The 25,907-nt window shown below is 34.6% G+C and overlaps 1 pseudogene; it reads left to right on the top strand.

The window, feature by feature from the left end:
- Nucleotides 1–8,277: 8,277 nt before the first annotated feature.
- On the top strand, nucleotides 8,278–9,294 carry LOC130848662 (olfactory receptor 8K3-like; annotated as a pseudogene).
- The last annotated feature ends 16,613 nt before the right edge of the window (nucleotides 9,295–25,907 follow it).

Below are 25,907 nucleotides of genomic sequence, written 5' to 3' on the forward strand. Positions count from 1 at the left end.
GTACTTTCCACCTTGCTGTGTGTACTTCAGTGGGAATAAAAGGACAAATAAGTTAGAGTATGCTTCTATTTGCTAGCCACCCTCCTAAGTGGTGTAAATACATTAGTGGGAAAAAAAAAAAACAGAGAAAAATCTCTGGCTTTCCATCTCTGAGAAGAGATGAAACACAAGCATAATAATTAAGCAAGTTTTAGAGTGCAGTAGAATAGACCATAAAAACAGAGAAGGACCATGGGTAAGCTATGTGGGGGTAAGGAAGACTAGTAGGTACAGAAGGGACATTTAAATGACTCAGTTGCCAAAGTTTGATCATGACATGTTTCAGTGTGAGACTCTGTTGTTTGTTGTTTTTTTGTTTTACTACTTGCATTGTGTTAGCTTCTTGTATTTGTATTTTTGTATGTCTTCCCTCAAATTTGGGAAATTCTTAGCCACTATTTCATTAAATAAACTCTCTCTCTCTCTTTTTTTTTTTTTTTTTTTGTCACTCCATTAGGCATATGGGATCTTAGTTTCTCCTCCTGCATTGGGAGCACAAAGTCTTAACCACTGGACAGCCAGGGAAATCCCTAAATAAACTCTCTTAATGGTGTCTTCTAAGTCCCTTAGTCTCTGTTCACTTATTATTACTACTTCTATTATTATTATTATTATTTGCTCCTCTTACTCAATAATTTAGAATGACTTGAGTTTAATTCCCTGATCATTAACTTCTGACTGTCCTAATCTGTTGTTGAACCCTTGTAGTAATTTTTTCAATTAAGTTATTGTGTTTTTCACTTTAGAATTTTTGATTTGGTTCTTCTAAAATTACTTTCTACCTCTTGTTTATATCTTCATTTTGTTTCTATATTGGAGATTTATATTGTTTGTATGAATGGGTCTTTTATCCCTTGTTTCTTTGTGACATTTTTGTATGTTTCTTTGTGATGCCCTATGATATTTTGGTGAAAATGGGGCATTTGAAAAAACAACCACTTCTCCCATTCTCTGTGGTCTAGCATCTCCTATCAGCCTGACATGAAAGCTCAGAGTCCTGTGAAACTTTTTCTGGGGATGTGTCTTCCCTGAACCTGTGCATGTCTTTGTTCCAGTTCCATTGTACACAATGCTGTTTATAAACATCTCAATTTCTATAACACTCTTACCCTTGCCTCTCCTCAGAGCCTTAGCTGTTTGTTCTGTCTTGTTCCTCTGTCATTGCTAATAAACGCTGGCCCTAGGGACCTGTGGATACACCTCCCCTTGCAGCACTCTTGTGCCTCAGAGCCTTTCATGGCCCCCGTCTTGATATTCATCCTCTGCCACCATTCCTGTGAGTGACCTGAGGGAGGAGACAGAAAGCGTCATCATAAATCACCTGTACTTCTATTTAAACATTATTTAGAGAAAAGACAGGTGAAAATTTTCAAGTATGATAAAAACTGAAACCTCCCAGAGTTGAGAAAATGAACAAGCCTCCAATATGAGAAATGTATAGGCAACTACTTTGAGGTAGAACATAATCAAACTGCTCAAAGCCAGTGATAAAAAAAAAAAAAAAACTTAATAAAAGAAAAAAAGATACTTTGTACATAGAAGAACAAAGAAAACAAAAACAAATTTATCATAAGAAGCACTGCAGGTAAGAAGTCCCTGGAGCAACATCATTTAAGTACTAAAACAAAATAACCGTCAATCTGAAATTCTTTACCAGAAATTAGCTCTTTTAAAAAGAAAAGCAAAATGAAAGACTTTTCAGATATCCAGATGTTAATAATATCTTTACCAGCACACCTGCACTATAAAAAATGATAAAGGTAGCCCATCAATCAAAAGGAAAAAGCAGCAGAAAACAAGACTCTAGATAACACATACTCTAAAGCAAACACTAAAAAAAAACAAAAAGAAAATGAAAATGTGATAGCTTTTAAGGCCACAATAAAAAAGTAGAACAGAAAAAAGGAAAAATAGAAAAAAGTAGATAAGACAAATAGAAAAAAAAAAAAAGCAATGTCATAGAGTTATACCGAATAATGTCAGCAATCACATTACTAAAAATCTCAACATCTTATGGAAAAAAAACTGAACAGATTTTTTGGCCAACCCAATAAAAACCACAACAATCACCACAAGCACAATGAAATACGTAGAAACTAATAAAATATTACAAGGGTTGTTTGCTGAAAAGTATATGTTACAAAAGGAAATCAAAGATCTAAGTAAGTGGGAAACATTCTATCATAGATGAGAATACTAAACATAGGAAAGACACCAATTTTCCCCCAAATAATCTATATGTTAAAGAAAACCCAAATAATACCTATGCAATATTTTTGTAGATAACAGATGAGTTTATACCCAAATTTATATTAATTAAAAATCTAAACATGTTTTTATCAGAATACTGCAGAAAGGATCAGTCTGTCAAGATTTACTACTTAGCTGTAGTTATCAAGATTGAGATATACTGGGTGGATGGACAGACAAATATACCAGTGAAAGAAAATGTAGAAATCAGAAAGAGACCCTCACAAAAATTTGAATTAAATTATCATTAGTTACAAAGGCAATTCAATGAATGATGGATTGCCTGTTTTACAAATTGTGCTGGAAGTATTAATTGGTGGTCCATAAGCAATGGAAAGAAGGAAGAAAGAAAGAAAAGGAAAGAAAGGAAAGGCGGGAGAGAGGGGGAGGGTAAGAAGGAAGGAGGAAGGAAGGAAGGAAAAGGAATGAATCAAGGAAGAAGGAAAGAGAAAAAGGGAAGAGGGGAAGGGAAAGAGAAGGTGAAAAGGAGGGAGGGAGGAAGGACAGAAAGAAGAAAAATATTAGAATGTTGAATTAAAATGCATACAAAAGATAACTCACAATAAATCATGAAAAATATCATATGTAAAACTCCAGAATTTTAGAGCAAACATAAGAGAAAGATCAATCTGAAGATCCTAATGCTAGATAAAGGGTCAATATGACATAAAATATGATTCATAAATGTAAAAATTGCTAAATTGGACTTTAAAATTAAATCAAACTACCAATCACATTTAGATATTCCCTCTAGAGAAATGAAAACTTATGTCCATACGATCACCTCTGCACAAAGTTTGAAAGAGGCTCTACATGTAATAGTTGAAAATTTGAAACAACTCAAATATATTTCAGAGTAAATAACTGAACAAATTATCCTCATTATCACGAAATAATACAAAACGGCTTATCATAAAGCAATGATAAAGCAATAACAATTGATATAACCCATAACATAATGGACCTCAAGAGAATTGCACTCAGTGAATACAGACTATTGCCAAAGATTACAAATGGTATTTTCATTAAAAAACATTTTCAAAACATAAAAATTATTGGGATAAAACACAGATTAGTGGCTGACTAGGTTTACAACAGAAGAAAGAGAGAAGGGAAGAGGCTGTGTGTGAAAAGGAATGGCTGAGGGACATTTGTGGTGATGGAATAGGTTGGTATGTGGACTGTTGTGGAGGTTACACAAATGTACATATATGATAAAGTGACATTAAATGGTGCAAATATAGAAATGAGCATATGCAGAACTAATGAAATCTGAACAAAGTCAGTGTATTGTACCAATGTGAATGTCATGGTTGTGATATTGTAGTGTTTATGCAAGTTGTTACCACTAGAAAATCCAAGTGGGGCAGAAGATATGTCTGTACTTTTTGGAAACTTCTTATAATTCTATAATTACTTCAAAAAAAAAGTTAAAATCTCAAGTCTAAGGCTGCTTGTGACAGTGTGAGTTAAGAGAGAGTAGAAGGGAAGTACTCCATAGACCCCAGAAACTTTCGGTGGTGTGATGGATGCATTCATAATCTAGATTGTTTTATTTGATTCTCAGATGCGTACATACATCAAAACATCAAGTCTCATACTTTATATATGTCCAGCTTATTGTATTCAGTGATGCCTCAAGAAAGTGATTTACTTATTACTGAACATGCCAAATATCAAACCAAAAACAAGGGGAAAAGTCAATAGTAAAAACACATATAAAAACAATAAGAGAACATAATTTAGGCACCTGTGATATAGTGAATATCCAGGGACCAAATACATTTACTGGTAGAAAAGTGTCTTGGTACAACCAATCTGAAATAGTTTTAACAAAAGAGTGTAATTGTTCTTATCAAGAGATCTCACTACTGTGTCAGTGACTAAGATTGGAAATACGTATAGGAGTAAGTGTACATGTGCCTATATCTTTATCTACACAGGAACATTCATGGAGGCGGATATGTGAGGCAAGAATCTTGGAGAATTTACTCACAACATGATAACCTGGCAAAATCAAGGCTTTTAATTGCACTATATGTCGTAGTAGTGTTAGTGACAGCTGAGGGTGGGGAAAAACAAAATATCTACCAGTAAAGAAAAGATCCATCAATTTTTTATGTAGTTTTGACTGTAATGAATAAAGAAGCAAAAAAAAAGTCACAACATGTTATTTCACAATAATTAGTGAACTGTATTCAACAATACAACTTTACAGCTCAGTAGTTGTAGGTATAGTAAAGCATATGCACACAAAGTATCACATTGTTGCAGAAGAGACTGATCATGCAAGGCATGCATGAAGCACAAGAGAATGTGTGAGTTGAGACAGGAAGAAGGGGAGTGGGTATTGCACATGGTGGGAAAAATAATATTGAAATATAATGCAGACAAATCTAATGAAAGAGAAGTCTGTCATAAAAAGATGATGATGCACTATGAAATGAGAATGAGAAATAAGAGTAACTCATTCCTCTCCCTAGAGTTAAAAAAAAGAATAAAAGAGAAGGAAACAAGTTCTTACCTAGACACTACCTAGTATTATTTTTAGTGCATTTAAATACCAATATTTTAAATAATGCAATAGGGCAATGATTCAGCACATCTGCATCATGCCATCCACTTGGGGAGATGATTGCTGAGCTAGGGGGATGCTGACAGACTGGTAAGTATGGATAAAATATATATTAATCCAGATCCCTATATGGTTGTATTAGGGCATACCAGAGAAACAGAATCAATAGGAACTGAAGTATGAGTAAAGGAAAATGAAAGGCACACAAATAAATCTCACTCACTTACTGGGGAACACAAATTGCTCAAGACCACTAATAACCACATCCCTCTCCTTTGTTTCTGTTAATATTTCAAATGCTTCAGGGACAATCAAGAGATTGCTTGAATCTCCTTAGGGAGAATCTCAGAGGGTGGAAAAGAGCACATAAATTGTTCACCATATGCATGTTATGAAGCATATAGGGAAACCAGGACAGAGGTTTCATTACAGGTAAACAGTATGTTTCATGTGCTTCAATATTTGACCAATATTCAGATAGTTTGATGATTTGCAATATAGCACTTATTCTATGACAAAGTATAGTGAAATATAATGATTTCTGATTCAATTCTGTGTGTGTCCTGCTGCTGATACTGCATGAGTACAGTAGGACTGCTGCCCTTTCCTTCAGGTTAATGTACAAGTATTTTCACAAACACTGATGAGCGTCTTTTAAACATCAGTGCCACATCATTTATGTACTATTTACTTTTTCTATAAATACTTAATCACATTGATAAGAAGGACACACCTGAGAGATAAGAAAACGTAAAGAGTCAGGAGTAGAAAATAAAAAGTATGGCAGAATTATGAAGCTGCAGGTGGTCAGTTTCCAGTTTGATGTCCTTCCAAATCTTTCGTCAGTTAGTGACTCTGGGCTCTTCTTATTCCCTTCTCAAAAATTTTGCATATTTAATGAATATTTAAGTTAATGAGTAAATGTGATTCTTCTGATCTCATGATAAGCAAAATGAGGGTTTCCACCTGCACTGAGACATGAAAAGAAAATTTGGGGGCTTTTCGGAGATGCTGAGAACCCAGTTTCATGATGATGGTACAGTGTACAGCAAGTTCCATTTCCAGTGGAATCGGACAGAAAGCATATATAATTTTCTCAGAGTAAAGCTTTAAAAATAATAATCAGATAATCAATACAGATAGTAATCTTTGAAAGAGTAATTTGATGCCTTCCATACAACTCTGAAGTTGGACAGAAAAAGCCCTTCAATCCTCCTTTATTTTACAGGAAAATCAGTAATTACCAGTGTAATTGTTTTCCATAGCTTTTCAATATTACACCTACGTAAGATTTATATCACTTCTTCCACTCATGTAAAATATGTTTTTTTTTTTCTCTAATTGTAGTTCAGTATTTCTAACGTAAGACATTTATGCACATGGGGACAGGGTAAAATATCAGAAACTCACAAACTTATAAGCAAAGTTTATGTTAGATGTATGCATTTCCTGTAAACATATAATTGAATGTGGTAAATGTATTTCTTTTTCTTTCTTAGAACTCAGAGACTCCTGACACTGCGATTTTCTTTGTAATTAGAATCAGTTCACTTTCTTTTATCTCTTTTGTAAGCATACAAAAATACAATTTTTTAAAAACACCAATTCTTTTACCTTACCTGACATTCTTATTCGACTCTTCTATTACTCTGCTGTTGTTTAAATTGATGGCTTATTAGGCATATTCATATACATCTTTATTTCACTGAACTTATGTTTGTCTGCATTAAATGCTGGACTGGAGGAGTTCTTTATAGCCTTAATGTGAAGACAGACCTAACTTAACATTTTGAAGACCACATAAATATAAATATGTAGAGACCTTAAAATAATTATATATAGCATATAAAATTATAAACACACACACATCTATGCTTAAAAATATATAAAATCGTCTATACATTTTATTTTGCCAATATCTTGTGTAATATAATCATTTTAAACCTATTTTTTCTGTGAAGTAGAAAATTTCTTTATCTAAAAGAAATGTTTACAAAACTTCACTGTTTGAAACCAGTTTCACTAACATCACTTTCTCCCTATTTGCTCAATTTCCTCATACTAACCTTGGTTTCTCTTTGACAGAATATACCTTACGTGTTACAAACAGTTTGGAATATGTCAGTTATACTGAAAATGCACATGGGGGGAGGAAATATATTACATTTTAGGTAAATATATATTATATATTTAAAGTTTAGGTAGAAGATAAATTATCTAAAACATGTACATTGATGGTTCACTGTAGTCAGGAAGTTGGATCACAGAGTGAGACACTGGGGACTGTTATCTGGAAATGCAGCACTCTATCTACTCATCATCATACTCTTGAAAAAAAGGACAAGTCACACAGAAGGGATTTATATATACATGTGTAAAAGTAATCCATTTCAGGTAGCATGTTGTCTCTGCTAAGAAACTACAAGTAAACAACAGAAAAATCATATGTAGTTGATAGTTGAAGGTATTTCCAGGTACCATGAATACATTGAAAAGTCTAATTCTTAATATCTTCCCAACAACACTGAAGGAAACTTCCTTTTGCTGATGTGTATCAACAGATTCAGATAACTTACATTTGCCAAAGTACTCCTTTGTATATACCAAAAGTGTATGTATAACAGAGATTATACCGACATATATATATATTGTTAGAATGTTTCCTAACATGAAGACAAATAACATCTAATATGATCTGATAGAATTTCTTTAACTTTACACCTTTTTCCAATATTAGTCATTTCATCCTGTACCATGAGTAGACATAAGGTCTTTCAAATAAATATGTTTTAAAGTGGGGGCTTCTAAATGTTTCTTCCCAAAACTGATATTTGGTTTTTAAAATTTTATGATATAAACAGCACACAAAGCTTGTCATATTATGCAACTCTAACTATGTAAATATAATTATCATTACATGAAAACAATAGAAACGTGCACCTTCACCTGTTAAATAATCTAAAGTTTATATCAATTCTTTTCCTTTCTGCTTCCTTTATCTAACTTTATACCAATCTATATCTACACATATATCAGGGTTCATCAGTCTTAGCTCTTTGGCATTTGGGACTGTATAATTCTTTCTTGTTGGGGGCTCCCCTAATATAGCAGGATAATCATCAGCCTCACTGGGCTTTACCATTAGAAACCAGTAGCATCCCTCCACCAGTGATGACAGTCAAAGGGCTTAAAAACGTTCTTTGGAGGACAAGTTTTCCACGATGGAAAGCTTCAAATCTCTCCCATCTCCAAATGTATCTCTATATCAAGTTGTTTATATTTCTGTACATGTATGCTTTATTTTGGGGGTGGGGGAGGCAGAGTATTTTATTACAGCCTAAAATGTACATTTGGATTTATGTTATTAATATTGGCTTTGAATAATAAAAAAATTCCTACATTTACTACATGATATGATTGAGTACACTGATGTCTTCATCCAGAATAAGTTTTCTGATGAATCTGAATGGAAAAAACACAATGGAACAGTGCTGAGTGAATTCATCCTCATGGGAATCACTGACCACCCTGTGCTGCAGGCTCCATTATTTGGGCTCTTTCTCATCATCTACATGACCTCAGTGGTGGGCAACTTGGGCATGGTCCTCCTCACCAAGGTGGACTCCAGGCTTCAAACACCTACGTACTTCTTTCTCAGACACCTTTCTTTTAACTGACCTTGGTTATTCCACAACCGTAGGACCCAAAATGTTAGTAAGTTTTGCTGTGGATGAAAATAAAATCTCCTATTATTTGTGTGCCACACAGCTAGCTTTCTACATCATGTTCATTTTTAGTGAACTTTATATTCTGTCCATGATATTCTGTGACCACTATGTGGCCATCTGTGATACTCTGCTCTACCCAGTCATCAGGTCACAAAGATTATGTCAGATACTAGTGGCAATACCTTATCTCTATGATGTTACTTTGTCTTTACTGACCATCATAAAATTTTTCATTTCATCATTTTGTGGTGATAATGTCATTAGACATTTCTATTGCTGTAATCTGCCATTGATATCTTTGCTCTGTTCAGATACACACAAAATTAAGTTGTTAATTCTGATCTTTTCCACTTTTAATTTGGTGTCATCTCTTCTGAGAGTCCTTGTGTCCTACATTCTGACCCTTGTTGTCATTCTCAGATGAACTCTGCAGAAAGCAGGCACAATGCTTTCTCTACCTGTGGATCTCACTGGAGAGTGATAATTGTGGGCTATGGGATGCTATTTTTTATGTATGTGAAACCCAAGTCCAGTCATTCATTTGATAGTGATAAAATAGCCTCTTTATTGTACACGTCAGTAATACCCATGCTAAATCCTATGATCTACAGGTTGAGGAACAAAGAGGTGAAAAATGCCCTCCAAAAAACCTGGAATATGTGTGTGAATATTCTATCTAAAATTCACTGTAGAATTCACTGACAGTGAATGATATATTAGCCAAGGTATATTATAACTCACACTCTTTCATCCTGTACAGTCTTCATGGGATGGACAGAAATCAATGTGAGATTAACAGAGAAATAGAGAAATGTATTCAGTACACTCTAGCTAAAATCTATCCCCAGGAGATTGCTAATTCCTATTCATGCTTCAGATATTAACCTATATTTACTTTCAAGTCCAAATGAGGTATCATTCCCACACATAGTTGCAACTAGCCAGTTTGTTTAACTTTTCCAATAAACACTTTTTTCCATGGCCAAGGACTCTGTGTATTTTGTTCACGTTATTATCTGTATTTTTTTCCAGTTTTTGAGGTACACCAAATTCAATCAGCTGTATTTATACACATATCCACATATTCCCTCCCCTCCCTTGAGTCCCTCCCACTCTCCCCATCCTGGCCTTCTAAGACATCATCCATCATCGAGTTGATCTCCCTTTGTTATACAGCAACTTCCCATTGGCTATCTATTTTACACTTGGTAGTATATTTATGTCAGTGCTACTCTCTCACTTTGTCCCAGCTTCCCCTTCACGCCCTGCCCCCTCCAACCTCATGTCCTCCAGTCCATTCTCTGCATCTCCATCTTTATTCTTGCCTTGTCACTGGGTTCATCAGTACCATTTTTTTTTTTTTTTTAGATTCTGTATAGATGAGTTAGCATACAATATTTGTGTTTCTCTTTCTGGCTTACTTCACTCTGTATGACAGACTCTAGGTCTATCCACCTCATTACATATAGCTCCATCTCATCCCTTTTTAGAGCTGAGTAATATTCCATTGTGTATATATGCCACATCTTCTGTATCCATTCATTTGTTGATGAGCATTTCGGTTGCTTCCATGTCCTGGCTATTGTAAATAGTGCTGCAATAAACATTATGGTACATGTTTCTTTTTTGATTATGGTTTTCTTTGGGTATATGTCCAGTAGTGGGATTACTGTATCATATGGTAGCTCTCTTTTTATTTATTAAAGAAACCTCTGAAATGTTGTCCATAGTGGCTATACCAACTTACATTCCCACCAACAGTGCAGGAGAGTTCCCTTTTCTCAACACCCTCTCCAGCATTTGCTGTTTCCAGATTTTGTGATGATGGCCATTCTGATTGCTGTGAGGTGATACCTCATTGTGGCTTTGACTTGCATTTCTCTGATGATGAGTGATGTTGAGCATGTTTTCATGTGTTTGTTGGCCATCTGTATGTCTTCTTTGGAGAAATGTCTATTTAGGTCTTCCGCCCATTTGTGGATTGGGTTATTTCCTTTTTTGGTATTAAGCTGCATGAGCTGCTTGTATATTTTGGAGATTAATCCTTTGTCCGTAGCTTCATTGGTAAGTATTTTCTCCCATTCTGAGGGTTGCCTTTTAGTCTTGATTATGGTTTCTTTCTCAGTGCAAAAGCTTTTAAGTTTCATGAGGTCCCATTCGTTTATTTTTGATTTTATTTCCATGATTCTAGGAGGTGGGTCAAAAAGGATCTTGCTTTGATGGATGTCATAGAGTGTTCTGCCTATGTTTTCCTCTAGGAATTTTATAGTGTCTGGCCTTACATGTAGGTCTTTAATCCATTTGGAGTTTATTTTTGTGTATGATGTTAGGAAGTGTTCTAATTTCATTTTTTTACATGTAGTTGTCCAATTTTCCCAGTACCACTCATTGAAGAGGCTGTCTTTTTTCCATTGTATATTCGTGCCTCCTTTTCAAAGAGAGGGTGCCCATATGTGCTTAGGTTTACCTCTGAGTTCCCTATTCTATTCCATTGATCTTTCTTTCTATTTTTGTGCCAGTACCATACTGTCTTGATCACTATGGCCTTGTAGTATAGTTTGAAGTCAGGAAGTCTAATTCCATCAACCCCATTTTTCCTTCTCAAGATTGCTTTGGCTATTTGGGATCTTTTGCATTTCCATACAAATGGTAAGATTTCTTGCTCTAGTTCTGTGAAAAATGCCTTTGGTAATTTGATCGGGATTGCATTGAAACTCTAAATTGCTTTAGGTAGTACAGTCATTTTCACAATGCTGATTCTTCTAATCCAAAAACATGATATATCACTCCATCTGTTTGTGTCATCTTTGATTTCTTTCATCAGTGTCTTATAGCTCTCTGCATACAGATCGTTTGCCTCCTTAGGCAGATTTATTATATTTTATTATTTTTGTTGCAATGGTAAATGGGAGAGTTTCCTTAGTTTCTCTTTCTGCTCTTCTGCTGTTAGTGTATAGGAATTCAAGCAATTTCTGTGCATTAATTTTGTATCCTGCTACTTTACTAGACTCATCAATTAGTGCTAGCAGTTTTCTGGTAGAGTCTTTAGGGTTTTCTATGTATAATATCATGTCATCTACAAAGAGTGAGAATTTTACTTCTTTTCCAATTTGTATTCCTTTTATTTCATTTTCTTCTCTGATTGCTGTCGCTAAAACTTCCAAAACTATGTTGAATAATAATGGTGAGAGTGGACACCATTGTCTTGTTCCTGAGCCTAGAGGGAATTCTTTCAGGTTTTCCCCATTTAGAACAATATTGGCTTTTGGTTTCTTATATATGGCTTTTATTATGTTGGGGTAATTTCCTTCTATGCCCATTTTCTGGACAGTTTTTATCATAAATGGATGTTGATTTTGTCAAAAGCTTTTTCCACATCTATTGAGATGATCATATGGTTTTAATCCTTCAGTTTGTTGATATGATGTATCACATTGATTGATTTGCATATATTGAAGAATTCTTGAATCCCAGGGATAAACCCCACTTGATTAATGTGAATGTTTTTCTTTAATATGCTGTTGGATTCTGTTAGCTAGTATTTTGTTGAAGATCTTTGCATCTATATTCTTCAGTGATATTGGCCTGTAATTTTCCTTTTTTTGTGACATATTTGCTTGCTTTTGGTATCAGGGTGATGGTGGCCTCATAGAATGAGTTTGGGAGTGTACCTTCTTCTGCTATATTTTGGAAGAGTTTGAAAAGGATGTGTGTTAGCTTTTCTTGAAATGTTTGATAGGATTCACCTGTGAATCCACCTTGCCCTGGGCTTTTGTTTGTTGGGAGATTTTTAATCACAGCCTTAGTTTCTGTGCTTCTGATTGATCTGTGCATATTTTCTATTTCTTCCTTGTTCAGTCTTGGAAGATTGTATTTTTATAGAATTTATCCATTTCTTTGAGGTTATCCAATTTATTGGCATATATTTGCTTGTCGCAGTCTCTCATGATATTTGGAATTTCTGTGGTATCCATTGTTACTTTTCCTTTTTCATTTCTAATTCTGTTGATTTGCATCATCTCCCTTTTTCTCCTGATGAGTCTGGATAATGGTTTATCAATTTTGTTAATCTTCTCAAAGAACCAGCTTTTAGTTTTATTAATTTTTGCTATTGCTTCCTTCCTTTCTTTCTCATTTATTTCTACTCTGATCTTTATGATTTCTTTCCTTCTGCTCACTTTGGGGTGTCGTTGTTCTTCTTTTTCTAATTGTTTTAGGTGTTTGGATAGGTTGGTTATTTGATATTTTTTCTTGTTTCTTGAGGTAAGACTGTATTGCTATAAATTTCCTTCTTAGAACTGCTTTTGCTGCATCCCATAGCTTTTGGGTTATTGTGTTTTCATTGTCATTTTTTTCCAGATTTTTTTTTATTTCCTCTGATTTATTTAATGTTTTCTTGGTTGTTTAATAGTGTATTCTTTAGCCTCCATGTGTTTGTATTTTTTGCTGTTTTTTTCCTGTAGTTAATATCTTGTCTCATGGTGTTGTGGTCTGAGAAGATGCTTGATATGATTTCCATTTTCCTGAATTTGCTGAGGTTTGATTTGTGACCCAAGATGTGATCTATCCTGGAAAATGTTCCGTGTGCACTTGAGAAGAAAGTGTATTCTGTAGTTTTTGGATGTAATGTCCTCTAAATATCAATGAAGTCGAGATGGTCTAATGTATCATTTAAAGGTTGTGTCTCTTTATTTATTTTCTGTTTAGATGATCTGTCCATTGATGTAAGTGGGGTTTTAAAATCTCCTACTATTATTGTGTTACTGTCAATGTCCCATTTTATGGCTGTTAGCATTTGCCTTATGTATTGAGGTGCTTCTATGTTGGGGGCATAGATATTTACCATTGTGATATGTTCTTCTTGGATGGATCCCTTGATCATTATGCAGTGCCCTTCCTTGTCTCTTGTAATAGTCTTTACTTTAAGGTCTAATTTGTCTGATACGTGTATTGCTACTCCAGCTTTTTTTTGAATTCCATTTGCATGGAATATCTTTTTCCATCCCTTTACTTTCAGTCTATATGTCTCCCTTGGTCTGAAGTGCATTTCTTGTAGGCAGCATATAGAAGGGTCTTGTTTTTGTATCCATTCAGCCAGGGTGTGTCTTTTGGTTGGAGCATTTAATCCATTGACATTTAAGGTGATTATTGACATGTGTGTTCCAGTTCCCATATTCTTAATTGTTTTGGGTTTGTATTTGTAGGTGTTTTCCTTTTCTTGTGTTTCCTACTTAGAGAAGTTCCTTTAGCACTTGTTGTAATGTTGGTTTGGTGGTGCTGAATTCTCTTAACTTTTGCTTGTCTGGAAAGCTTTGGATTTCTCAGTCAAATCTGAATGAGATACTTTCTGGGTAGAGTATTCTTGGCTGTAGGTTTCTCTCTTTCAGGACTTTCAGTATATCCTGCTATTCCCTTCTGGCCTGCAGAGTTTCTGCAGAAAGATCAGCTGTTATCCTTACGGGTATTCCTTTATATGTTATTTGTTGCTTTTCTCTTGCTGCTTTTAGTATTTTTTTCTTTGTGTTTAATTGTCATTAGTTTGATTAATATGTGCCTGAGCATATCAATAGTGTTGCTTATAAGTATGTTAAGATAAAATAAACTAAAAAAGGATAGAAGACATGTGAACAGAAGAGTGTAGCTTGCCTGGAAATATGAAAATAAAAAGAAAAGAATAGAGATGTGTAAAAGATAGAGATGAAAAGAAGGTAGGAGAGATATATAGTCTGCACTACAAAAAACTTAGCTAGGAATAGAAGTATATAAAAAGACTAAAAATAGAAATAGAATAAAAATTAGAATAAAAATATGTTATAAAACTAGTAGATCCTGAAATTACAAATAAATGCTGAACAATAATAGACAGCAAGAAACTGGAACTCACCAAAAAAGACACCCCACATCCACAGAGAAAGGTCAAGCCACAATGAAATGGTAGGAGGGGTGTAATCACATTAAAACCAAATCTTATAATTGCTGTGTGAGTGACTCACAAGCTGGAGAACCATTATACTGTAGAAGTCCACCCACTAAAGTAAGGGTTCTCAGCCCCATGTCAGGCTTCCGAACCTGGGAGTCCAGAAATTGGAGGAGAAATCTCCAGAGAATCAGACTCTGAAAGCCAGCAGGATTTGATTGCAGGACCCCCACAAGACTGGGGGAAACAGAGACTCCACTCTTGGAGGGCCCACAAAAAAGTGTGCTCACCAGGATCCAGGGGGAAGGAGCAGTGACTCCTTAGGAGACTGAACCAGACCTACCTGTTGGTGTTGGGGGGTCACCTGTGGAGGTGGGGGGCAGCTGTGGCTCACTGAGGAGACTGGGGCACTGACAGCAGGGATTCTGGGAAGTGCTTATTGCTGTGAGCCCGCCCAGAGTCTGCCATTAACCCCATCAAAAAGCCTGTAAGCTCCAGGGCTAGGTAGCCTCAGGCAAAACAGCCAACAAGGTGTGAATGCAGTCCCACCCATTAGCAAACAAACAGAGTAAAGTTTTACTGAGCTCTGCCCACAAAATCGGTTTAAAATCTTACTGAGCTATTCCCACCCAGTCATACCAACCATCAGTCCTTCCCATCAGGAAGCACCCACTAACCTCCTAGATAGCTTCCTCCACAAGAGGGCAGACAGCAGTATCAAGCAGTATCAGCAGTATTTCATCTTGTGTAATTGAAAACCACAGCCACAGAAAGACAGAGAAATGAAAAAGCAGAGGACTTTGTACCAGATGAAGGGACAGGATAAAACCCCAGAAAAACAACTAAATGAAGAGGAGATAGGAACCCTGAAAGAAAAAAGAGTTCAGAATAATGAAAGTGAAGATGATCCTAGACTTTGAAAAAAGACTGGATGCAAAGATCAAAAAGTTTACCAAAGACCTAGAAGAATTAAAAAGCAAACAAACAGAGATATGCAACACAATAATGGAAATGAAAAAAAACAAAAACAAAAACAAAAACAAAAAAACACTAGAAGGAACCAATAGCAGATTAACTGAGGCAGAAGGGCAAATAAGTGGGCTGGAAGACAGAATGGTGAAAATCACTGATGCAGGAAAGAATAAAAAAAAAAAAAAGAATGAAAAGAACTGAAGACAGCTAAGGGACTTCTAGGACAAGGTTAAATGCACCAACTTTCACATTACAGGGGTCCCAGAAGGAGAATAGAGAGAGAAAGGACCCTAGAAAATATTGGGAGTGATCATAGTTGAAAAGTTCCCTAACATGGGAAAGGAAATAGCTACTCAAGTCCAGAAAGCACAGAGAGTCCTAGGCAGGATGAACCCAGGGAGAAACATGCCAAGATATATAGTAGTCAAATTGACAAAAAATAAAGACAGAGAAATGTTATTAAAAGCAACAAGGGAAAAATGACAAATAACATACAAGGGAACTCCCAAAAGGGTAACAGCTGATTTCTCAGCAGAAATTCTGCAAACCAGAAGGGAGTGGCATGATATATTTCAAGTGATGAAAGGGAAGAACCTACAGCCAAGAATACTCTACCCAGCAAGGATCTCATTCAGATTCGATGGAGAAATCAAAAGCTTTACAGACAAGCAACAGCTAAGAGAATTCAGCACCACCAAAGCAGCCCTACAACAAATGCTAAAGGAACTTCTCTAAATGGGAAACATAAGAGAAGAAAAAGACCTACAGAAACAACAACAAAACAATTAAGAAAATGGTAATAGAAACATATATATCAATAATTACCTTGAATGCAAATGGACTAAATGCACCAACCAAAAGACACAGACTGGCTGAATGGATACAAAAACAAGATCCATATATATGCTGTCTATAAGAGACCCACTTCAGACCTAGGCATACACACAGACTGAAAGTGAGGGGATGGAAAAAGATACTCCATGCAAATGAAAATCAAAAGAAAACTGGAGTAGCCATACTCATATCAGATAAAATAGACTTTAAAATAAAAAATGTTACAAGAGACAAGAAAGGACATTACATAAAGATCAAGGGATCCATCCAAGAGGAGGATATAACAATTATAAATATATGTGCACCCAATATAGGAACACCTGAATACATAAGGTAAATGCTAACAACTATGAAAGAGGAAATGCAAGGCAGAAATAGAGACACAGGTGTAGAGAACACACAATGGACACCAAGTGGGGAAAGAGGGGAGGGTTGGGGGGAATGAATTGGGAGATTGGGATACCAAATTGTACACTCTAAATATATGCTCTTTATTGTCTGTTAACTCTATCTCAATAAAAGTTTTTAAAAAACAAACAAGCAAACAAATAAACAAAACCAATCTGTTAGGACTAAGGTGGTAATTAAAAAAAAAAAAAAAAAAAAAAAACTAGAACTGATTCCAGAATGGACCAGTTCCATAGAATTAATACTAATATTTTTGTTTCCTTGGTGTCCCAGTTATAAGTGTCTTTCTACCCACCTTGGGTTTTTTGTATTATTCTGCAACCAGCAGAGCTTCCTTTATTGTTCATCTGTAAGTGCTGGTGTGTGGGGAGGGAGGGGGGTACAATAGTGGCTCCTTCCCCTGGGATTGAGTGAGCAGTGGCACACTGTCTGGTCACATCATTTCAGTCGGGCGTGGAGGTGCCTGTTGCAGAGGGATGCAGGTCACTCAGGTGTAAACAGAATGTCTCAGATTTGGGTGTCTCTCTGGGCTTTTTTGCTCTCGGCTGCTGGTGCATTAAGCCAGCCCCACCCAAGGGCCTGAGGGTCCTTGTTTTCCCTGAGTGCCTTAGCTTGGCCCACAGGGGTCTTTCCTCTGCCCATTTCAGGTGCCAAAAGAGAGAGAGAGAGGCTATGCCTGTGGCTCCTCCCACCCTGCCTGTGAGCCAGAAGCATCCAGCTGTCATCATGGCCTGCAGCTTTCAGGGGCAGGCACTCCTCGCTGCAGACCTCTTCCCTACTATCCTCTCAGTCTATCTCCCCACTGGTAACTATGTTTCTCACCCTGAACCAGTTCTCCAGTTCCCAAGCTCCTGCTCCCAGGCCCCCTGTTCAGCTATGAATCGATGTCTCAGTCAGGGAATGCTGAGCTGTGGTGTGGACCCTCCATGTGTTTCTCACTTCCTCCCATCTACCACAGCTCAGCCGCTTCACCCTCTTTGAACCATCTTAGATGCCTCCCTACTGCTTATGTTGGGATCCTTGCAGTTCTTTCTGGTGTCCGAGGTCGTTTGCTGGTGTTCAGTTGCTTCTCTGTGGGAATTATTGCGTCTTTTGTTGCATTCCCAATGCATCTGTAGAGAGGGATGCATTCCACATCCCTCTACTTTGCTGCCATCTTTTCTCCCCTACCTCTATTTTTGAACACAGGGAAAGGCACAAAAAGATGCTTGATGGATATTCTGCATGTGGACTCATTCAAGGAAATACACAAATATTAATAACTTTAACAACCTGATTCCTCTCTTTAGAAGACTTACAGAAAATACAGGCAATAGGCAGATAAGAATTGGGCTATAAAGTATGATATTATTGAGCAATATGAAGATGAAATAGAACAAGTAGCCAGGATGGGGTTTAAATTTTAATGAAGGTTTTCAGGGAGTATTGCAGGACAAAAAATTAGTGAACTACTACATACAGCAAAGGAAAATATCCAAAATGAAATACAGAGAGTGAAAAGAAACAAACACATGAAAAGTGGGAGTTCTGACAATAAGCTTGGATGAAATTTTAAGCAGCCAGATACACATGTAACTACCTCCTCCAAAGAAGAAGGTAGTAATAATTATTTGAGAAAAATATAAATTAGGAATTTGGAATTAACAGACAAACACTACTATACATAAAATATACAAGAAGGACCTAATTTATAGCACAGGGAACTGTATTTAATAAATTTTAATAACCTATAATGGAAAAGAATTTGAAATCAAATTTTGTATATATGTTTATATATATATGTAACTGAATCACTTTACTGTATACCTGAAATGAACAAAACAGTGTAAATCAACTATACTTCAAATAATGAATTATTTAAAGAAAATATGGGTGAAAATTGTCAAGTATGATAAAAATTAATACCCCTCAGATTAAGAAAATTAACAAACCCCCAACATAAGAAATGTACAGGCAACTACTTAAAGGTACTATATAATCAAATTGTTCAAAGGGAGTGATAAATAACAAAAAAATTAAGAAAAGAAAAAGGATACCTTGTACACAGAGAAACAATGAAAAGAAAAGCATATTTATCTTCAGAAGTGAAGAAGCCATAGTAATAACATCTTTTAAGTACTAAATAAAATAACTGTCATAGTGGAATTCTGAACCTAGAGATAAGATTTTTTAAAAAGTGGAGAGGGTTGGGGGTGGGAATAAATTGGGAGATTGGGATTACCATATATACCTTACTAATAAGAAATAAAAGAGGAAATTGTACATTCTAAATATATGCAATTTATTGTATGTTAACCATATCTCAGTAAAAGTTCTTAAAAAAAAGGATGCAAGGTAAAGACTTCTCAGATGCACTGGTGCTAAAAATATCTATCAACAGCAGACCAGCACTGTAAGAAATGATACAAGAAGATCTTCAGTCAGAAGGAAAAAGATCCTAGATGAAAACAGGAATCTAAACGAAGGAAAGATGAGCACCAGCACTGATAATTACATATATGCTTTCTCATAATTTAAATCTCCAAGATGATTAATTTTTTAAAAATACATCAGAAAAGTTGTATAAAGTACTTGATAGGAATGGTTAAATATTGTAAAGTTCTCATTTGTATGTGAAGGTATGTGATTACACTTGAAGGTAGACTATGACAAGAAAAATATATCAATATATCACACCAGCTAAAGCAAACACCAAAAGAAAAAAAAAAGAAAAGAAAAAAAAGTTATACCCTTTAAGCCACAGAAAAATACAGAACAGAAAAATGAAAAATGAGAAAAAAAAAATAGATACTACAAGTAGAAAATAAATAACAACATAATAGATTTAAACCTAATTTATGAGTAAACACATTATTAAAGTCTCAAGGAATCTACAAAACATATGGAAAACAAAACAAAACCAAAATGAGAAAACCTAGAACACCAGGTGAGTTCAACAAAGTAACAGAATGCAAGATTAACAAGCAAATATCAATCAGATTTCAACATACTCACCATGAAACAGAAATGAAAACCACAATGATCACCATAAGGACAGTTAAATGCTTAGGTAGAAACTAACAAAATATTAAAAGTTCTTTTTGTTGAAAAGTAAAACATGTTGAATAAAGAAATCAAAGATCTAAATAAATGGGAAACATTCTGATATCACAAATAAGAAGATTAAACATAGTAAAGATACCAGTTTATCCCAAAGTGACCTATAGGTTTAAAGGAAACTGAAGTAATACCTAAGCAATATTTTTTGTAGATAATAGATGAGTGAATACCAAAATTTATATGAATAGCCAAGGGTATCAAATAGCTAAACAAATTTTTATCAGAAAAATGTGGAAGGATACTGTCTGTTAAATTTACTATATAGATGAAGTTGTCAAGACTGGGAGATATTGGGGAAGGGACAACAAATATATCAATAAAACAGAATAGAGAAGTCAGAAATAGGCCCTCACAAAAAAAGCCCAATTAAATTTTCATGAGGTACATAGGCAATTCAATGAAAGAAAGATTGCCCATTTTAGAAACTGTGCTAGAACAATTAATTTGTTTCCAGTATGAGGGGGGTGTGGGGGATGTAAAACAAAGAAGAGAGAGAAAAATAAAGAAAGCAAGAAAGAGGAAAGGAAGGAGGAAGGAAGGAAAAAAGAAAGAAAGAAAAAAGGTAAGAGAGGAGAGAAGGAGGAAGGGAAGAAGAAAGGAGGTAAAGAAGAAAATAAAGAAGCAAGCAAGAAAGATTAGAATTTCAAACTAAAATTTGTACAAAAATTAACACACAATAAAACATAACAAATATAAAATGTAAAACTCTAAAATTTTATAGCAAGACATAAGAGAAAATCCACCTGAAGGACTTACTGCTAGGCATAGAGTTCATCAAATGGCATAAAATAAATGGTTCATAAAATAAAAATTGTTAAATTGGACTTTAAAATTAAATCAAACACTTAGTCATTCACTCTAGAAAAATTAAAACATTAAATTCATGAAATCCCCTTTGCACAACAGTTGACAGAAGCTCTATATATCATAGCTGAAAATTGGAAACAAACATATTTCAAAGAGTGAATAACTGAGCAAATTGTATCATCAATACCATGGAATAATAAAGCAACAACAGTTGTAAACCAATGATAAAGCCCTAATAATTGATAGACACAAAATCTTGATGAATCTCAAGAAAATTACATTGAAAATGGTTAAAAATGGTATTTCCTTCATAAAACATCATTGAAAAGATAAAATTATTGGGATGAAAACAGATTAGTGGGTTGACTAGGTTGAAAAGAGAGAAATGAGAAGAGGCAAGGAGCAGTGGCTATAACAAAATGGCATAAGGGATCTTTGTGTAAATGAAATCTGTTGGTTTGTTTACTGTTGTGGAGGTTATACAAATGTACCATACGATTAAAGTTGCATAAAACTATACAAATGCAAACATACAAATGAGCGAGTGCAGAATAAGTAAAATCTGAACAAAGCCAGTTGATATTGTACAAATGTTAATGTCCTGGTTGTGATATTGTGCTGTATTTATGCAAGTTTTTACCACTAGAAAAATGAAGTGGGGTGCAAGAACTCTGTGCTCTTTTTTTTGAAACTTCTTGTAATTCTATAATTACTTAAAAATAAAAAGTTAAAAACTGCAAATCCGAGGCTGCCTGGAATAGTGTGGAGTATGAAAGAGTAGAAGGGAAAAGTACTTCATAGACACTAAGAAACTTTCTTGGTGATGGATATGTTCATCATGAGGATAGTTTTCATTGTTTCTCAGATGCACACATACGTCACAACATCAAATCTCACACTTTACATATGTCCAGTTCATTGTATTCAGTGATGCCTCAAGACAGTGTTTTATTTATTACTATACATGTCAAATATCAAAAAATGGGGAAAGTCAATAATAGAAATGCATATTTTATTAAAACAATTAATAAGAGAGAATACAATTTAGGCTTCTGTCCTAGAGGTAAAAGTCCAGGAAATCTCATACATTTGCTGGTGGCAAAGTGTACTGCTACAACCTCTGAAATAGTTACTAAAAGAGACTTAAATTTGCTCTTATGAAAAGATTTCACTACTGTGTGAGTAACTATGGAAATGTGTATAGCAGTAAGTTAGATGTGTCTATATCTTTATCAACACAAGAATACTCACAAAGGTGGTTATATGATGTGTGTATCATGGAGTATTTGTTCACAACATATTAACATGGAAAACTCAAGGCTTTTGGTTGGACTATAGGTTATAGCAGTGTTAGAGATAGCTAAGGATGGGGAAAATTTTTCTACTAATGAAGAAAATATCCATGAATTTTGTAATGTATTTTTGACTGTAGTTAATAAACAAGAAAATAACATTACATGGTATATCAGAAATAATTAGTGAATTACATTCAACAACACAATTGTATAGCTCAATAATATATATACATAGTAAAAAGTGATACAATATACTACATTGTTGGAGAATATACTGATCATTCAAGGTATAAATGAAGCAGAGTAGAACGTGTGAATGGAAACAAGAATTGGATTGGATATTGGATGTAGTGGAAATAAATATTGAAATGTAATGAAGGCAAATACAATGAAGGAGAAGTCTGAAATAAAAAGATGATGATTCAGTATGAAATAAGAATGAGAAAAAGGAGTAATTAATTCCTTCTCCTAGAGTTAGAAAAAGAAACAAAGAGAAGGAAACAAGATCTTACCTAGACACAACATATTATTATCATTAGTGCATTTAAATATGTTGAGTAATGCCATAAGGCAGTGATTAAACGTATCTCCATTGTGCCATCCACTTGAGGAGACCATTGCAGAGCTAGGGAAACACTGACAGGCTTACTGTATGGATAAAGTACATTAATCCAGCTCTGTATATGGCTAGCTTGGGGTATGCCACAGAAAGAGATTTAATAGGAAGCTAATTAAAAGTATAATGAAATACACACAAGTAAATCTAATTCACTTATTGGGGAATACAAATTGCTCTGAACTACTAACAACCACGTCACCTCCCTTGTTTCTGAAGATTTCAAATGCTCAGGGACAATCAAGAAATTGCTTGGCATCTCTTTAGAGAGAGTCTCAGAAGGTGGAAAAGAACACATAAATCATTCTCACCATGCAGGTCAGGAAGCACATTGGGAAGCCAAGACAGAGGTTTCATTACAGGTAAACAGTATATTTCATGTGGAGCCATAGTTTACCAATGTCCAGATAGTTTGATGATTTTGAATACAGCACGTATTCCACAACAAAGCGTAGTAAAATATGAAGACTCTTGATTCACTTCTGTGTACATCCTGCTGTTGATAATGCGTGGGCAGAATAGGACTGCTCCCCTTTTCCTTCTGATTAATGTACAAATATTGTCACAAACGCTAATGAGTATTTTTGAAATGTCAGTGCTATATTGTTTATTCAATATTTATGTTTTATATCAAAATTTAATCATATGAATAAAAAAGGACAAAATGAGAGATAAGAAAGGCTAACTAAAGAGTTGGGAATAAGGAATAAAAATGTCAGATATGAAACTGCAGATGGTCAGTTTTTAGTTTAATGTCCTTGCAATCCCTTAGTCAGTTAGTGACTCTGGGCTCTTCTTATTCCCTTGTCAAAAGTATTGTATATTTAATGAATATTTAAATCAATGTATGCATGTGACTTTTTCTGATCTTTTGATAAGCAAAAAGGGAATTTCCACCTTGCATTGAGATGTGAAAAGCAGTTTTTGGAGGCTAAGAGATTTTTGAGCACCCAGCATTATGGTGAAAGTACAATGTACAGTATGTTCAGTTTCCAGTGGAATCAGACATGAAGCATGTATAACTTTCTAAAAGAATACTTAAAAACTAATAATCAGATAATCAATATAGATAGTAAACTATTAGAAACTAATTTTATGCCTTCAATTCAACTCTGAATTTGCTAAAAAATAAAAAGCTCTCAATCCCTCCCCCCCTTAACTTACAGGAAAATCAGCACTTACCAGTGTAATTTTTTTTCTGCAGCCTTTCATCATTGCACCTAAATAAGATTTTTACCACTTCTTCTATTCATTTAAATTATGCTTTTCCTAAATATAGTTCAGGGTCTAACATAAAAAAAAAAATACGTGCATGGAGACGATATCAGATGCTCACAATCTTATCAACATGGTTTATGTGAGATGTGTGTATTTCCTGTAAACATATTTATAATTTAATATTATAATTGCATTTGTTTTTTACTTTCTTGGAACTCAAGACACTCTTGACAATGCTATTTTCTTTGTAATTAGTATCTATTTCTTTTATCATTCTTTTTTTAAAGCACTCACTAAAACAATTTTCTAAACCACTAATTCTTTTACCTTAGCCTGACATCCTCATTCCACTCTGCTATTACTCTGGGGTTGTTTAAATAGATGGCTTATTGGGGATATTCATATATATCCTGTTTCACTGGACTTATGTTTGTCTGCATTAAATGCTGGACCATATTATGTAGGAGTTCTTTATGGCCTTAATGTGCAGCCAGACTAAAAATAATATTCTGGAGTCCATATAAATATAAATATAGATAGAATATAAAAATTATATATAAATATTTAATATATGTTTATATATTAAGTTTTATAAAATTGTCTATGTATTTTATTTTGCCAGTATACTATTGTGTAATATAGTGATTTTAAACCTAGTTTTTCTGTAAAGTAGAAAATGTCTTTACTCAAAGGAAATGTTTACAAAAATACATTTTATAAAACCACTTCCAGTGACATCACTTTATCTCAATTTGCTCAATTTCCTATCAAGTGTTTAGGTTCCTCCTTGACAAAATATACCTTATGTGTTAAAAACAATTTAGCATGTGTAAGCTATACTATAAATGCACTGGGGGGGGAGTATGTTAAATTTTAGGTTAATATATATTACATATTTGAGGTAAGGCAGAAGATAAATTATCCAACAAAGAGCACATTGATGACCCCCTTGTAGTCACAAAATTGGATCACAGAGGGCAGCACTGGGACCTGTTATCTGGAAACACAATACTCTATATACTCATCATCATAATCCTGACAAAATAAAGTCAAAAAATTATATGTACATGAATAAAGATAATTCATTTTTGGGTAACAGGCTGTCTCTGCTAAGAAATTAAGAACAAACAACAGAAAAATCCAAAGTAATTGATATCTGGCGGTATGTCTAGGTACCATAAATACACTGAATGGTTTAATTCTCCATTGTCTTCCAAACAATCCTGCAAAAAACAGTTGATTTTGCTGATGCATAGAGATTCAGTAAACCACATTTGCTAAAGTATTCATTTGTGTATAACAAAAATATAGGTATAACAGAGATCATATCAACCTGTGTATATTTCTTGTGATTTTTCTTATATGAAGACAAATGCTGTCAAATATGATCTGATAGAATTTCTTAGTTTTTCACCCCTGTCCAATATTAGCCATAAGGATTAATCATTTCATCCTGTACCATCAGTAGACATAAGGTCTTTCACATAAATATATTTTTAAGCACAGGCTTCTAAATATTTCCACACATGATTGGAGTTGGATTTTATACTCTTATGATGCAATTAGCACATGTTTACTGTCATATTATGCTACTGTAATTTTGTAAATATAATTATCAGTATATAAAAGACAATAGAAATATTAAGTCACCTAAAGTTTACAATCAACTCTTTTCATTTCTACTTTATCTACATTTGTATCAATCTAAATCTATATCTACACATATTTCAAGGTTTGCCAATCTCAGCTCTCTGGCATTGTGAGCTGTATAATTCTGTCTTGTGGGAGGCTACCCTAACAGAGCAGGATAATCAGCAGCCTCAATGGACTTTACCATTATAAGCCAGTAGCATCCTTTCTTCAGTGATGACAATCAAGGTGCTTCAAAATATTATCAAATGATCTTTGGGAGATGAATTTTCCCCAGTAGAAAGGTGCAAATCTTTTTGTATCTCCAACTTTATTTCTCTTTGTATTTCTATACATGTATATTTACTTAAGGGGGGCGGGTTGATTAACTTAATAGAGCCTAAAATGTAATTTAGATTTATCTTATTTACCACAGTTTCATATAAAAAAGAGCCACCAGACTTACTACATGATACTATTGACCATGCTGATGTCTTCCCATATCCAGAATAGGTTTTCA

The sequence above is a fragment of the Hippopotamus amphibius genome, chromosome 3 (genome assembly GCF_030028045.1).
Source record: "Hippopotamus amphibius kiboko isolate mHipAmp2 chromosome 3, mHipAmp2.hap2, whole genome shotgun sequence".
Taxonomy (NCBI): Eukaryota; Metazoa; Chordata; class Mammalia; order Artiodactyla; family Hippopotamidae; genus Hippopotamus; species Hippopotamus amphibius.